The sequence below is a fragment of the Schistocerca cancellata genome, chromosome 10, assembly GCF_023864275.1.
Source record: "Schistocerca cancellata isolate TAMUIC-IGC-003103 chromosome 10, iqSchCanc2.1, whole genome shotgun sequence".
NCBI lineage: Eukaryota > Metazoa > Arthropoda > Insecta > Orthoptera > Acrididae > Schistocerca > Schistocerca cancellata.
In genome coordinates, this window is record NC_064635.1 from 73,041,326 (window position 1) to 73,058,006 (window position 16,681).

Sequence of the window (16,681 nt, forward strand, 5' to 3'; positions counted from 1 at the left end):
GGTCTATAAAGAAAATGATGTAAACTACATATTTAATTCCTTCAGTGAAACATTTCTCCACCACTTCAATTCTGCATTTCCACCGAAATCCAGGAAAATCGGAAACAAACACACAAACTCATGGGTAACAAAAGGGATAAGGATTTCCAGCCAAAAAAGCGTGATTTAAAAAATCACATGAAACACCATGAAGTCGATGATTAGTTTCGGTCATATTGAAAGACCTATTTTGCAATCTACAGAAAAGTGATCCAACAAGCAAAAAAATTATACAATGATAAATTTATAAAGGAACCTAACAATAAAATCAAAGGCTTGTGGACAGTTGTAAAAAATGAAACAAACAGTAAGCAGCATGTTATAAACAAAACATTAAAACTAAACCAAAATTATGAGGTCATATCAGATCCCCAAAAAATAGTAAATGGTTTTAATGGCTATTTTTTCAAAATAGCAGAAAACATGATAAAGAAAAACTGCCACAGACCAAATACTCAACACCAAACACTAAGAGAAACCATACCAGTACAGGCATTAATACTGAAGTACTTACAGCTATAAAAGGACTAAAGAATAAGTACTCCAGTGGCAGTGACAACATTCCTGATTTAATTGTAAAGAAATGTGGAGAATCCATTATAGAACCCCTAACCCACATAATAAATGCATCCTTTACAAATGGAGTTTCCCTGACCTACTAAAGACTTCTAAAATTACCCCACTTCACAAAAAGGGACCTAAAAATGATGTAGCCAATTACAGGCACATAGCACAGCTCATTCTCAAAAATATTTGAAAAATTATTTTACACCAGATTGTAAGACTTTACTAATAAACTATCCTTATTAACAAAACACCAGCATGGTTTTAGAAAGCTAAAGACAGCTATTTATGAGTATCTCAACAAAACCTTAAAAGCACTGGATAATAAGGAAAACACTACTGGTATCTTTCTAGATTTATCCAAAGCCTTTGATGTAATTGACCATACCATACTCCTTAAGAAGTTACCAAATAAAGGTATAAGAGGAATTGCAAACAAATTGTTAGAATCTTACCTGTCAAACAGATTTCAAAAAGTTGAGGAATTGGAAACAAATGATTAGAATCTTACCTTTCAAACAGATTTCCAAAAGTTGAAATTAATTTTGAAAAAAAGAATACAACCACCCATCAATCTACTGTCCATGCCTCTGACACAATGCCTATTAGATATGGTGTGCCATAAGGCTCAATCCTGGGACCCATACTGTTTCTGCTATACATTGATGACATAAGCATGAAGCTTGCTACAGGACATACCACACTATTTGCCAATGACACGAGTATACTAATAACAGGTACTGATACAGAGGACCACACCCAAAAAATTAAACCACTTATGTTGTCACTCAGCAAATGGTTCAACCAGAACAAACTGATTATAAATATACACAAAACAACATCAACTTCAAACTCTCATCCCAAAAACAAGAAATGCCTTATGTGATTCTAAATAACCAAGAGCTTATGAGTGTGGACTGCATCAAGTTTCTTGGCATATGGCTTGAAGAAAATCTTAAGTGGGAGACTCACACAAATTATATCTCAATAAAGCTATCAACTGTGTGTTACATTTTAAGGATACTCAAAAAATCAGTCACAAAATCTGTTCTCATACATGTATATTATGCTCACTTCCACTCTACATTACAGTATGAAATCATATTTTGGGGGAACTCACCTGGAGGTACATATATTTTCAAAATGCAAAAAAAGGCAATATGCATAATATGTAACCTAGGACATAACGAATCATGCAGACAACATTTCAGAACAAATGGCATTATAACACAGCCGTCTGCTTACCTGTTAAACAATGATTTCACATTAAAATTCAATGGAGATATTCATAACTATGCAACAAGGAAGCAATCTGACCTACATATGACTCAGTCCAAAACTGCCAGCTACCAAAAAAGTGTTTTAAATGTTGGGATACAAATGTATAATAATATACCAAATGAAATTAAAGCAGCAAAGAAGCCAAGAGCCTTCATACTAAATTAAAAAAAAATCTCTTGGACCATTGCTTTTATGCAGTTGATCATTTTTTTGAAAGGGGTTAAAATTGTAAACAATTTTATGATAAATGTTCAGTTAGGTCTGAAAATTATATACTGTGCATGTCTATGAAATATACTGGATTAATATATAGTGTGCATGTCTATGAAATATACTGGGACTACTTTACTATTACATTTGTATTGGCTGTTTGTATTTTACTATACAACATTGGTATTTACTTCCTCATTACAAAATAATGTAAAATCAATTTATTAAAAATTACTTGCAAATATGTTCTATGACCTGTCCAATATCATATGTACAACCGTACAATTCTATGATTTGTATTAACTGTTTTGTTCAAGATAGATAATTTCCTTGCTACAAAACAATGTAAAAATCAATTTGTAAAAATTAGGCTACTTGTAAATAGCTCTCTTGACCTGTCCAATATCGTATGTACAGCTGTACAATACTATGATTGCCTGGATCGATAAAAATACAATACAATACAATACAAATGTAGGAAACGAAGTCCATGGTCATATTTTCACAAGATTAACAAGAATCTTTCAGAAGACAACAAATATAATTAAAATATATAGAGTGGTGGACACAGAAAAAAGAGGAACGACACAAGGTAAAGTGAATGAAGAATAGCACAATTTTGTACTCGAAGCATATTTACTAATAATACAATTGTACTACCCTCTAATTTTTCCATTTTAATCATATATTATTATTATTATTATTATTATTTCTTTCTATTCTCAGACGTTATGTCTGGTCAAAAATGGACAGTGATGCGGACCTTGATCAAGCGTGACTTCCTTTTAACTGTACGGTATATGTTATATTGCATTTAGGAACTTTCAGGTCATTGAACATGTATCAATAATTACAGATTTTTGTAGTTGTATATATATGTTTGGATGTAGCTGTATTGCATTGATGTACTGGTGGATATTGTGAGGTATGACTCCTGTAGTTGATAGTATAATTGGTATAATGTCAACTTTATCCTGATGCCACATGTCCTTGACTTCCTCAGCCAGTTGGATGTATTTTTCAATTTTTTCTCCTGTTTTCTTCTGTATATTTGTTGTGTTGGGTATGGATATTTCAATTAGTTGTGTTAATTTCTTCTTTTTATTGGTGAGTATGATGTCAGGTTCGTTATGTGGTGTTGTTTTATCTGTTATAATCATTCTGTTCCAGTATAATTTGTATTCATCATTCTCCAGTACATTTTGTGGTGTGTACTTGTATGTGGGAACGTGTTTTATTAGTTTATGTTTTATGGCAAGTTGTTGATGTATTATTTTTGCTACATTGTCATGTCTTCTGGGGTATTCTGTATTTGCTAGTATTGTACATCCGCTTGTGATGTGATCTACTGTTTCTATTTGTTGTTTGCAAAGTCTGCATTTATCTGTTGCGGTATTGGGAACTTTAATAATATGCTTGCTGTAATATCTGGTGTTTATTGTTTGATCCTGTATTGCAATCATGAATCCTTCCGTCTCACTGTATATATTGCCTTTTCTTAGCCATGTGTTGGATGCGTCTTGATCTATGTGTGGCTGTGTTAGATGATACGGGTGCTTGCCATGTATTGTTTTCTTTTTCCAATTTACTTTCTTTGTATCTGTTGATGTTATGTGATCTAAAGGGTTGTAGAAGTGGTTATGAAATTGCAATGGTGTAGCTGATGTATTTATATGACTGATTGCTTTGTGTATTTTGCTAGTTTCTGCTCGTTCTAGAAAGAATTTTCTTAAATTGTCTACCTGTCCATAATGTAGGTTTTTTATGTCGATAAATCCCCTTCCTCCTTCCTTTCTGCTTAATGTGAATCTTTCTGTTGCTGAATGTATGTGATGTATTCTATATTTGTGGCATTGTGATCGTGTAAGTGTATTGAGTGCTTCTAGGTCTGTGTCACTCCATTTCACTACTCCAAATGAGTAGGTCAATACTGGTATAGCATAAGTATTTATAGCTTTTGTCTTGTTTCTTGCTGTCAATTCTGTTTTCAGTATTTTTGTTAGTCTTTGTCTATATTTTTCTTTTAGTTCTTCTTTAATATTTGTATTATCTATTCCTATTTTTTATCTGTATCCTAGATATTTATAGGTATCTGTTTTTTCCATCGCTTCTATGCAGTCGCTGTTGTTATCCAATATGTAATCTTCTTGTTTAGTGTGTTTTCCCTTGACTATGCTATTTTTCTTACATTTGTCTGTTCCAAAAGCCATATTTATATCATTGCTGAATACTTCTGTTATCTTTAGTAATTGGTTGAGTTGTTGATTTGTTGCTGCCAGTAGTTTTAGATCATCCATGTATAGCAAATGTGTGATTTTGTGTGGGTATGTTCCAGTAATATTGTATCCATAATTTGTATTATTTAGCATGTTGGATAGTGGGTTCAGAGCAAGACAGAACCAGAAAGGGCTTAATGAGTCTCCTTGGTATATTCCACGCTTAATCTGTATTGGCTGTGATGTGATGTTATCTGAATTTGTTTGGATATTAAGTGTGGTTTTCCAGTTTTTCATTACTATGTTTAGAAACTGTATCAATTTAGGATCTACTTTGTATATTTCCAATATCTGTAGTAACCATGAGTGAGGTACACTATCAACGGCTTTTTGGTAATCAATGTATGCGTAGTGTAGCGACTTTTGTTTAGTTTTAGCTTGATATGTCACCTCTGTATCTATTATCAGTTGCTCTTTACATCCTCGTGCTCCTTTGCAACAGCCTTTTTGTTCTTCATTTATAATTTTGTTCTGTGTTGTATGTGTCATTAATTTCTGTGTAATGACTGAAGTTAATATTTTGTAGATTGTTGGTAGGCATGTTATGGGGCGATATTTAGCTGGGTTTGCTGTGTCTGCTTGATCTTTAGGTTTCAGATAGGTTATTCCATGTGCAAGTGTATCAGGGAATGTGTATGGGTCTGCAATGTAACTGTTAAATAATTTAGTTAGATGTGAATGTGTTGAGGTGAACTTCTTTAGCCAGAAATTTGCTATTTTATCATTTCCAGGGGCTTTCCAATTGTGTGTAGAATTAATTGCTCGGGTGACTTCATGTTGCAAAATTATCACTTCAGGCATTTGTGGTATCATCTTGTATGAGTCTGTTTATGGTTGTATCCACTGTGCATGCCTGTTATGTTGTACCGGGTTTGACCATATGTTGCTCCAGAAGTGTTCCATGTCTGTTATGTTTGGTGGATTGTCTATTTTAATGTGTGTGTTATCTATTGTTTGGTAAAATCTCTTTTGGTTTGTGCTGAATGTTTGGTTTTGTTTCCTTCTATTTTCACTTTTTTTGTATCTTCTAAGTCGTTTGGCCAATGCTTGTTATTTCTGCTTCTTTTCATCTAATTGCTCTGTTGCTTCTTGTTGTGAGATTTTACCTAACCTTTTTCGTTTTTTGTCTGATATTTCATTTCTTATAAATTGTGTTAGCTGTCCAATGTCTTTTCTCAGTTTTTCTATTCTGATCTGTAGCCTGTGTTGACATGCTGGTTTTGTGGGCTTCTTCTGTGTGTTGGTTTGTTCTGATCTCTGCCTAGTGTGCATACTTAGTGTAGTGAGTGCTCCTATATAAACCAGTAGTTGTAACTCTTCCATAGTTGTATTTTCATTTATTTTGTTGTGTATGATTGTGTTGATAGTTTTTATTGTTGTTTCGACTTGTGGGTTATTTGGCGGTCTATGCAAGAATGGTCTAATATCTGTATTTGTGTCTTTGTATTCTATATATATCAGCTGAAATTTCTCTTCTATATCTAACACGTGTGTCTCTTCGTGTTCTATTTGTGCTTGTTCTGGTGGCTGTCTTAAGATTTCGTTTTCCTCTGATTGTTTAATTGATGCGTGTTGTTCTTTGTTTGTTTGCTCTGGGATGTTTGAGTCCATTACTGTATTTTCTTCTTCTTCTGATTGCACATTATTTTGTTCCAGTATTTGTTGTACTTGTTGTTTGATGTTTTCTAATTCTGACTGGGTTATCCTGTTATTTTTTATTATTACACGGATCTGATCAGCTAGTCGTTGTACTGTTAAAAATTTTAATTCCGGGTATCTGGTAATAAATGTTGTGTATATTTGTGATCTGTATCCAGTTGTGTTGGTCCCTAGGTTTGTTGCTTGGTAATAGCAGAACATGAGGTGTCGATTAACTTCATGTGACCATCTCATCCTCTGTCTTTGTTTTCCTTCTAGGGTGGTTGCAGGAAGCATATGGTGCAAAACACCTCTATTTGGATTTAAATCGTTTTCCAGTTGGCTAGCAGTGTCGTTACCATTGTGGGCGGGCATAGGGTTCAAGCGTCATCCCCGAACGTGACGGCGCTTGTCCGAGGCTTCTTTAGTTCTGTCCTGAACCAAGTAATCACACTAAAAGGGGGGTTAGCCCTTCTAGTGGTTTGTTCTTTTCTTCGCCTTTTACGACTGGCAGAACATACCGGAAGCCTACTGTTTTCCTGGGCCTCCACGGGGGTTATTATTATTATTATTATTATTATAATTAATATACAACTGGCGACCTAAGTACCACAACTTCATACCACTGATTGTAAGTAGGGTTTGTTAACTATTGTTATAATAAGAAATTCGTATGACATTGTTGTTAGTCATAAAAGCTAATTGTCTCTATTTTCTGTTTACATAATTCACAATGGGGAGCAAGTAAAACAAAAAGGAAAGAAATTGTGGGGAAAATTTTGGAAGGAAATGAGAATTTGACCCAGATTAAGTAAAATTTTCCATAGTAAGCTGTTTTGTTCAGTGCAGCAAAGGTAGGACGGCTACGCAAGTGCTTGCATGATTACGCTTGGTAGCACCTCTTTTGATGTAGATAAAAATATTTTCTTTGTTCTTCCCTTCCTGAATTTTACTGTGGAAAGTTTACAGGAATTTTTCAGTGTGATATGCATTGTCAATAAAAATTCTGACACAATAGTTTGCATTTCATAATAGGCATAAAACATGCTTTGATGTCACATAAATTACAATTATCAAGTCTAATAATAAGGATATGAAATTTTACCATTTTTTGTGAAATTTTTATTTTTGTGTATTCATAGAACATGGCAGAAAAATATATGTCTATTGTTCATAGCAATAACAAAAACACAATCAGCCAAAGTGGCATAGAATTGCATGTTTGAACAATTGAAGTTCAGCGTCATGCATATCTACTGCAGGAAGTTTAAATAGGTCATACATGAGTGTCACACGCATGACAAATGATAGAGATGATCCACAGCAGACTAACCTAGATGACACAATGTTTACAATTGACGAGGCAATGTCACACATCTCCCAAGGTGACATTCCGCTTGTGAATGAAACATTGAAGAGCAATGCAAATATGAATCTTGACAACATGTTACAAACATCACTTGTTCACAAAAAAAACATTAACTTGGAAAGTGCAGCAACCACAGTAGTGCAATTGACATACTGCTATGGCAGTTAGTATCTAACATAAACATGAAATTAGATAATATGAATACCAATTTCAGCAATATGAAACAAGATGTTGTTGTTGTGGTCTTCAGTCCTGAGACTGGTTTGATGCAGCTCTCCATGTTACTCTATCCTGTGCAAGCTTCTTCATCTCCCAGTACCTACTGCAACCTGCATCATTTTCTATCTGTTTAGTGTATTCCTCTCTTGGTCTACCTCTACGATTTTTACCCTCCACGCTGCCCTCCAATATTAAATTAGTGATCCCTTGATGCCTCACAACATGTCCTACCAACCGATCCCTTCTTCTGGTCAAGTTGTGCCACAACCTTCTCTTCTCCCCAATCCTATTCAATACTTCCTCATTAGTTATGTGATCTACCCATCTAATCTTCAGCATTCTTCTATAGCACCACATTTTGAAAGCTTCTATTCTCTTATTGTCAAAACTATTTATCGTCCATGTCTACATTGTATATCCTCTCTACTTCGACCACCATCAGTTATTTTGCTCCCCAAGTAGCAAAACTCCTTGACTACTTTGAGCGTCTCATTTCCTAATCTAATACCCTCAGCATCACCCGACTTAATTCGACTACATTCCATTATCCTTGTTTTGCTTTTGTTGATGTTCATCTTATATCCTCCTTTCAAGACACTATCAATTCCATTCAACTGCTCTTCCAAGTCCTTTGCTGTCTCTGAGAGAATTACAATGTCATCAGCGAACCTCTAAGTTTTTATTTCTTCTCCATGGATTTTAATACCTATTTGGAATTTTTCTTTTGTTTCCTTTACTGCTTGCTCAATATTATGAATACCAAAATTGATAATTTGACAAGAGATTTGAACATGGTAAAACAGCAACATTACACTGTTACACAAGATCTAAATACGATGAAACAAGAACAAAAACATGTATTCAAGAATTTGCAAGATACGGTATCACAGAAGTTCAGTGACTTAGCCAAAATTTTTGCACTGAAACCGATGAAAAATTGAATGATATGAAAAACAAGTAAAGCATGAAGTACTTTCTGAAGTTAACAGTAACATTACAGAGTTGAAACAGAAGGTAGATTCTTTTAACAACCATCATGATCTAGTAGAGTAACAGATAAAGAAAATAAAAAAACACAAATATTGAAGCCACACAAAACCAGTTGCGTTTGACAGTAAGGAAGGTAACCAATGTTGTTAACAAACTAAACAAAGACTATGAAGGTGTACCTATAGCTGCAGAAGAGCTCACTTTAAGGGTAGCAACAATAGAACTTGACTCAGTATGTAGGATCCACAATCTTTTAAAAGAAAATATTACCGGATTTCGAAATATGCATGTAAATAATACACAGGCTACAGTGAACAAACCACAACCTGTTGGTGTTTATCCACAAATTGACAAGAGTCCTACAGCAGGTACCAGTGAAAGTTGTAGAGTGCAAAATCTAAACATACCCACAACTCCAATACCTAAGCAATTGCTATCCAGAATTACAGGTAACTACAATAACAACATAAATAGGACAGAAAATGTCACGGGTCTGTCAACTATTTTTTCAGGTGAGGGTTTGTTTAGACATCGACAATTTCCTACATTTACTACCGAAGGCAAAAGAATGAATTCCGTAGTATTTATTAGTGCTTTTCGTCATGTATTTTCACTGAACCACAGAAAATCAGATTTTTTGTGGGATATACACAAGGTGACATTCTTTCATCTGTTTCATATGTATATTTATTAGCTGTTAAGCATGTTTACCATGCAACTGGCTTCGTTGAAATACATTTTACATATTTCATAAAAGTATAGTTGTTACTTATTTTTAATTTATACATTATGCATACATACATATGTCTTTTTAGTAATTTGTACATTTTACTCACATCATCATTTTAGATATACATAAATACATATAAATACATAAACTTCTTACTAATCAGATAATTTCAGCAATAATCATTATACACTTTACGTTCGAGAATTAATTATATGGTTTTACACATTTAGTTAATGATAGTTACATTATTTCATTGTTTATACATTCCTTCCAAATTACTTTCAAGATATCCTTATTTTTGAGCCATGTGTGTAATACCTCCTTGAATTTAAAGAGGATGAGGGTTATGACAGATTGTGGCATTTTATTATATAACTTTAGACTTGTGTTTGTGATTGTTGTGTGTCAGTGACAGCCTAGAATATGGTATATCAAGCATGCAGTTCTTTCAAGTGCTGTGCAAATGTAAATTCATTCTCTGTGTAAATTGTATTTTTTCTTTTACTTATATTAAGCAGTTATAAATATATACTTGGGAGTGTCATTATGTTTAATATACTGAAGTGCTCCTTACAGGTTTCTCTTGGACCCAATCCTTGTATACATCTTTTATGGGCAACTCAAATGGTAAAATTTTGCAGCACTTATAAACAATTTGAATGAGCTTTCCTTGATAAATACTGGTCTGAGGCAGTACAAGAAAGACTCGTATGCAAGATTTTCAACCCCACACCATTCAGTGGCTGTTACAGTAGTCTACGCGGGTTCTATGAAAAATACCTGAACAAGACACACTAATAGACGAACCCAATATCACAGGTAGATGTATTAAAAATTTTGAAAATCCATTTACCATCACACATTAGAGAGAAACTAGTCGCAGTGCCAGAGCATGAGACTGAATATTTTCTGTCAGTGCTTGATTCTTTCGACTTAATTTATGAGGAAAGACCTGTACCAAATAGAGAAGCAGAAATCCAGGCACAATGATAACATAGTTATGTAAATCAGTCAGTGAAACGTTATCTAAACACATGGCAGGGATGGTACACACAACAACAAAATTACATACCAAGAGGTAACGAGTATGGTAATGGGAACGGAAAAACAATAGATTTAAAAGAAATTTTCGAAACAACAGGAGTAATTTCAATGCATGATTGAATAACAGTCCACCACCACAAGGCCATATACCGAATATAAACAGAAAAAGTCAGCCGCGGCAGTGGCTGATGCACGGCAACAATGACATGCCTTACACTGTACAGCAGCCTACTTTTGGGCAGCAAAGTAATGGCACAGCAGTTTTACTATTAAAAACATTAGCACTTGTGAAGAAATGTCAAGAGCAGCCAACGCCACATATTGGCGAAGTACCCACACAGTGCAGCTAACTGAAATTACTCCAGGTAATGAATTAAGTCACATTATGCTGTCAGAAAACCCCAACTAGTCAAAGTTAAGCCCCAGGCTGTTGACCTCTCTGGGAGTGGGGCAAAGCAAAACTACAAACTTGTTTCATAAGATTTGACAAACAAGGTGACCTCAAGGATGATCTGTTTCATCACAAGTTACGTACAATGGACAATATCCAGGAAGAATAAGTACAAGCAATCATTAAGGTGAAAATATTTAATATTGACACACTGTTAATTTTAGATGCAGGTTCAACTACCAACCTAATGTCATATGCATTTTTCTGTGAACTGAAGAAGACAGGCAAATTTCCAACATTTCCTGTTGTAATGACGCTATATTCTTAAACGTTACTTAAATTAACTTAACTTGGCCTGGAGTTCATTTGATGAAGGAAAATAAGTTTCTAACTTCACAAAATTTATTGAAAACTGAGCTGCATACTCGTCACATCAACAAAACACTGACTGACATACTTCACTGATCTCTTTGGCTTCCAAAACTAACTTCAAAACTGACTGACTGGCAGCATAACTGCTTTGCTTTTATAGAATTTTAATAATAAATTACAAAATAATCCATTGTTAAATTTGGACAATTCCAGTGTTACAATTAAAATTTACAGAACGTAAAAATACAGTATTAATTGATGTAATTTTTATAGTATCATCACTAGTTTTAAATATGAAAATCAATCTGAACTTTAATTACAATAATGTCTCTTGTATTATTTTAGATATGTAATTAATTACAGTTTGGATTTGGTTACTAACATTCAGTGGTAGTACAGAACTCGTGCTTTATCCGATTACACGCGTGAAAGTTACAAATAAGGCCTCAAATTCGGAAAATCAGAAAATTGTGCGATATAATAAATTGGAGAGTTAATTATAAATGTAATTTCCAAGGATATTAATTACACAGGAGGACATAAAAATAGATAACAAATGAAAATACACACGTGGTAATAACTTTTAAGCTGTTTCTCAAGTAATAAAGATGTTTTCCATGTTTACTCGTTATTCAATTCTAACTATGGTAATTAGAGGCACCAGCCACTTATGCCAACATTTCCATGGCCTTTTTACATTTGTTACTAAATATCTGTTACTTCAACTTCTCAACTAGGTTTTTGATTATGAACCAGTACATAATTTTGTTAATGACAACAATCCCGTGACAATCATGATAATATACATTTTTCCAGGACCTTCTATAAGCTTTCACAATGAATATCAAGTGTTTTCGCAAATTGGGCAGAATTATATATATTAAGACACACATACAAGGCCTTAGTAAGCACTAAATTGTCTGATAATTATCTGGATGCGTATAAAAAAAGGTGGATTAGACATTTCATTAGAGTTTTTGGGAAGGCTGTATCGTTATACTGTCCAAAATTGCAAGGTGCGAACAGTTACAAGCAGTAAGACTAAATTGGTTAGACATCAGGCACTTATTCCATTATAAATTGAACATTTTACAGTGAAGTGCAACTTTCTTATAATTGACAAATGTATAATTAATCGACTTATTGGCATGGACACGCTTAGAACATAAAAAACACCGATTGACATAAGTAATGGTAAATTCCACTTTTATGAAAGGATCAGATTTTTTGTATTGATTTAGTCAAAACACCTAATAAAAGTTACAAAAACAAACCAGAGTGAAAGGTAGTGGTACAATATTCCTTTCCAGCTGTAGATTTCACAAACAAATTTGATGCTGGACAAGAATGCATACAGAGAGTTTAGTTACGAAATGGTAGAGCAGAAACGAAGTGAATCACAGGTACTAAATGATATGCAGTGACAAGAACTTTCTGACTTGTTATTTAAGTATGCAGATGTTTTCAGTAAGGAGCCTGGAGTAATCAAAAGGCTATGAATATAAATTTGAAGTTTACACAAAATGTTCCATGTGGATAATGTTCTATTCCATGGGCAAAACGAGAGGCAGTAAGGGAAGTGATCAACCATACGATTAAATAGGGAGTTATACAATCTACATTTTCACCCTATTGTAGTCCTATATTACCAGTAAGTAAACCAGATGGATCTGTAAGATTAGTTCTCGATGCTAGAGGTATCAATAACATTTTACTACCAGTATGCATAAGACCAGACAACTTAGATAGACAGCTTTTAAAGTTTAACAATACAAACTACTTCAGTATACTGGGTGTTAAAGGTCCTACTGGCAAATCAAGCTCCACAAAGAAAGTTTAAAAGATACAGCATTTGTTTGTGGTGGCATAAGTTGTGAATTCCGTGTTCTATGTTTTGGACTTAAAATTGGCACAGGCGTGTTTATATCTGCACTGTACGAGGTCTTAGGGTGAGAATTGCTTAGCAGAGTCTCTATTTATGTAGACAACATGCTAACAGCCATGCCCACTTGGTTAGAACATCACAGGCTCATTGAAGAGGTACTTCAACGATTTGCAGCTTACGGAGTAACACCCAATTTAAAAAAAGTCTACTTTTGGTAAGGAGCAAGTCAAATTTTTATGTCATGTTGAATCTGAAAAAACTTGATACCATACACAATTGTCCAGCTCCAAGGAATAAGAAACAACTATAAGGCTATTTAGGACTTGCACCCTTTTTTCGTAAATTTGTACTGCAGCAACTGATGAACAGTGATGTGTTACTCAATGCGTTATGAAAAAATAGGCCTTGGTTATGGGATTATAAGTGTCAGGAGGACTTTAATAACATTCAGCAACATTAGTCAATGCAAGCATTCATAGCTGCCCTGACATGTCCAAGAATTTTTGTCATGCATGGATGCCTCATCTCAGAGGCTGGGGGCATGTTTGTTCCAGATGCAAAGAAGAAGGTAAAGAAGTACCCAGGGTCACTGGTTGTGCTAGATGAACATTGTCAGAAGTAGAAAGATCTTACTTTGTGTCAGAATTGGGAAGTTTAGTTGTAATATGGGCATTTAAAAAGTTTGAATATTTTTTGTGGGGCAAGAACACAAAAGTTTACTGTGACTGTCAGTGTCTGTTATTTCTTTTAACGTGTAAACTATTGCACTGTAAAGTAGCTAGGTGGGCTACAAGAACTGAATTTCGAGATCATTTATATTAAAGAAAGTAGGAAGTGGGAATGTTATTGCAGATGCCTTGTCTAGGTTGCCACAAGGTTTAGAGGAATATGGTGAATTAACAGAGCAAGATGCAGAAATCAAAACTTTATTCATGCAAGATACAACACAACAGTCTGGTTATCATAAGTTTTGTAAGCAAATGAAAATTATACAACAGCAAGATTGCAGCTGGAGTAAAGTCACACAAAACCTTAAGCATGATGAAGGTGGAAAGGTAAGTAAATGGTATCAGGAGCACAAGGGTGTTTTGTTTAATGGGAAACATGAAAAATCTGATCAATTTGAGAAGGTGAGTTGTACAGGTATTAAAGTGTACAATATGTCAAAATTCCAGTGTTAAAATAGAGACAGATGAGCCCTAGGTCACAATTTTTAGTCTTGGTAACCAGGTTTCAACACTTCTAAGAGTGCCTTCATCAGAATTTAAACATTTAAAGTGGCCTATAACATAATGACAAATTTATGGGAAAAGAAATTTTCTGTATAAAAGTGCAAGTTCTGACTAACAGTAGAAGACAGAGACAGTACTTACATGTCACATATAAAACAAAAAACAGGCCAAAAGGGCTTTAGTCATATAATGTTTTAAAAAGAATGCATGAAGGCGAGCACTATGGGCTGCTCATACCCGCACAGGCACAATTGTACAATTTTATGCCACAGGAGTGACTTTCAATCTTGCATGCAAATGCAAACCACGTATAGTAAAGTATTCTCTCTGCAAGAAATCAACAGATCAGAAATGTGTGTTGAAGAAGGCTTTACATATTTTTTGAGCTGTCTGTTTGCCTTAGCAATTTCTACAATCACACAAGAACTTTCTATCAGGTGATGTCTGTGTGTAATTCCAACAACAACTACTGATGCATTCTTGTTGCAACTCAGGGTTTCTTTCAAATTATTTGTGGCTTTAATTAATTAATTTGTATGTACGTCATTGGCACCTCCAATTATTACAGTACATAGATTAGAATTAGACGTTTTTGCATCTTTTGTTTCTTGTTACTTCAGCCACTGGTGCACCTGATTTTACAGAAGGAGTATCATTTATTTCATGTTCAGTACATAGATACTGCATATAAAATTATGTAAAAATATTTGACAATAATCGATCGTTTTACAAACGTAAGTATTTTGTACCTAAAGTTTCTTTAAAGATTGACATTAACGACAATTTTGCACAAGGAAAATAACATATATATCGGTATCGCACTTTCAGGCACTGTAGCACATAAAACCGAGAAGAAAAGAACGTCTTTTGGATAGATCTTTAGTGCACTGTAGTACTGAAGGTACATCTTTGTGGAATACGTATGTGTAAATACGAACTTCAACAAATACGGGATAATAGCTTCCGAAACTGAAATCGAGATTGCATTGTACGAAGTGTAATTTTTACTTATCGCGCACACACAAATTAAAACACGTGCAGTATAGAAGTACTGTACATGAGCTATAACTTCGTACATAATTTTTGTTCTGTTTTTTTTTTTCGTCAAAGATTTGGATAGGCCAGGGCGTAAGACGAAACTTATGCGAATGAAGCAATGACATTGCTACTCTTTTTTGATAGAAATTTATGGCTCTTTTATTTGGGACATATCGTGGTATCCATTTAGAGATTTCCGAGGATATAGTACGGCTTGACGTAACAGCAAAACTTAATCCTAGAACATTAAAGGAATCCTTGAACATAAAAACATTAAATGGGAAGGGTATTGTGACACTGTTACTGAATCATTGTAAATTTTACTACTCCATATTTTATTCAAAGGAACTCAATAAAAATGTTGGCGGGAACCAACCAATTGCTATCGTAAATTCTAGGAGGGTTTAGTGATCTGGCGTTAAATTGCAGTGACTTTCATATTCCTCGTTGTTACAAATACTTCGCTGTTATTCCACGAAAAGGTCGCGATTTCCAGAAGTGTAGTTAAGCTGTTTTCGGCTAAATTTTTCTTAGTATCTCGCGATTTTCTATGGTTCTGTTAGGCAGGGACGTAAGAGCTCAACTTGAATTGACAGAAAAAAAGTCTGTTTCTGGTGACAGAGCGATCTGTAGCGTAGCCGAGGTGAAGGCTACGTTGGCATGCAAGTTTGCTTGTAGATTGGCGAAGCGAAATTTGGGAAAAGGCAGCACAACAAAGGCTTTGAAATTGTAGGAAATTGGGTGTTTGGTATAGTTCAGTGAGGGTCGAGAAATGGTCCCTTGAGCCCAATGTGTTGTTCGGAATAATAAAACAGAAGATCCTCCATGGGGCAACGATCATTAGTGACTGCTTCAGTTCATATATGGTCTTTCTGCCATATCGTGGGATGGCACCTCTGAGGTCCCGCGACGTTCAGTCCATGTTCTGTGTGTGAACAGAACGATCTTCCGTATCTACGAAGTTCAGGTTTTCAAGTTTTCAGCACCTCAAAGTGAACCATAACCTGAACTTCGTAGATACGGAATCGTTCTGTTCACACACTGAACATGGACAGAACGTCGCAGAACCTCAGAGGTGCCATCCCACCATATGGCAGAAAGACCAAACATTTGGCGGGTTACCTAGCTGAGTATATGTTCCGTCGAGCACATCGCCATAAAGAAATAATTACATCAGCTTTTTGCTGAAGCAGGCAAACTTTACCCGTCATGCTAAATTATAATACTTTCGAAAAATGTTGCAAGAATGACTAGCTACTTCTGTTCCGTGCCTTTTGCGGAAACCGGCGCCTGCAATTACCTCAAATTACTGGTGTGTTACAACATCGGTTTGCTTGGTACTGTACCTTATGTACATCACAGTGGAATATCTACTTTATTCGTGTTTCATTCGTAAAATTTTT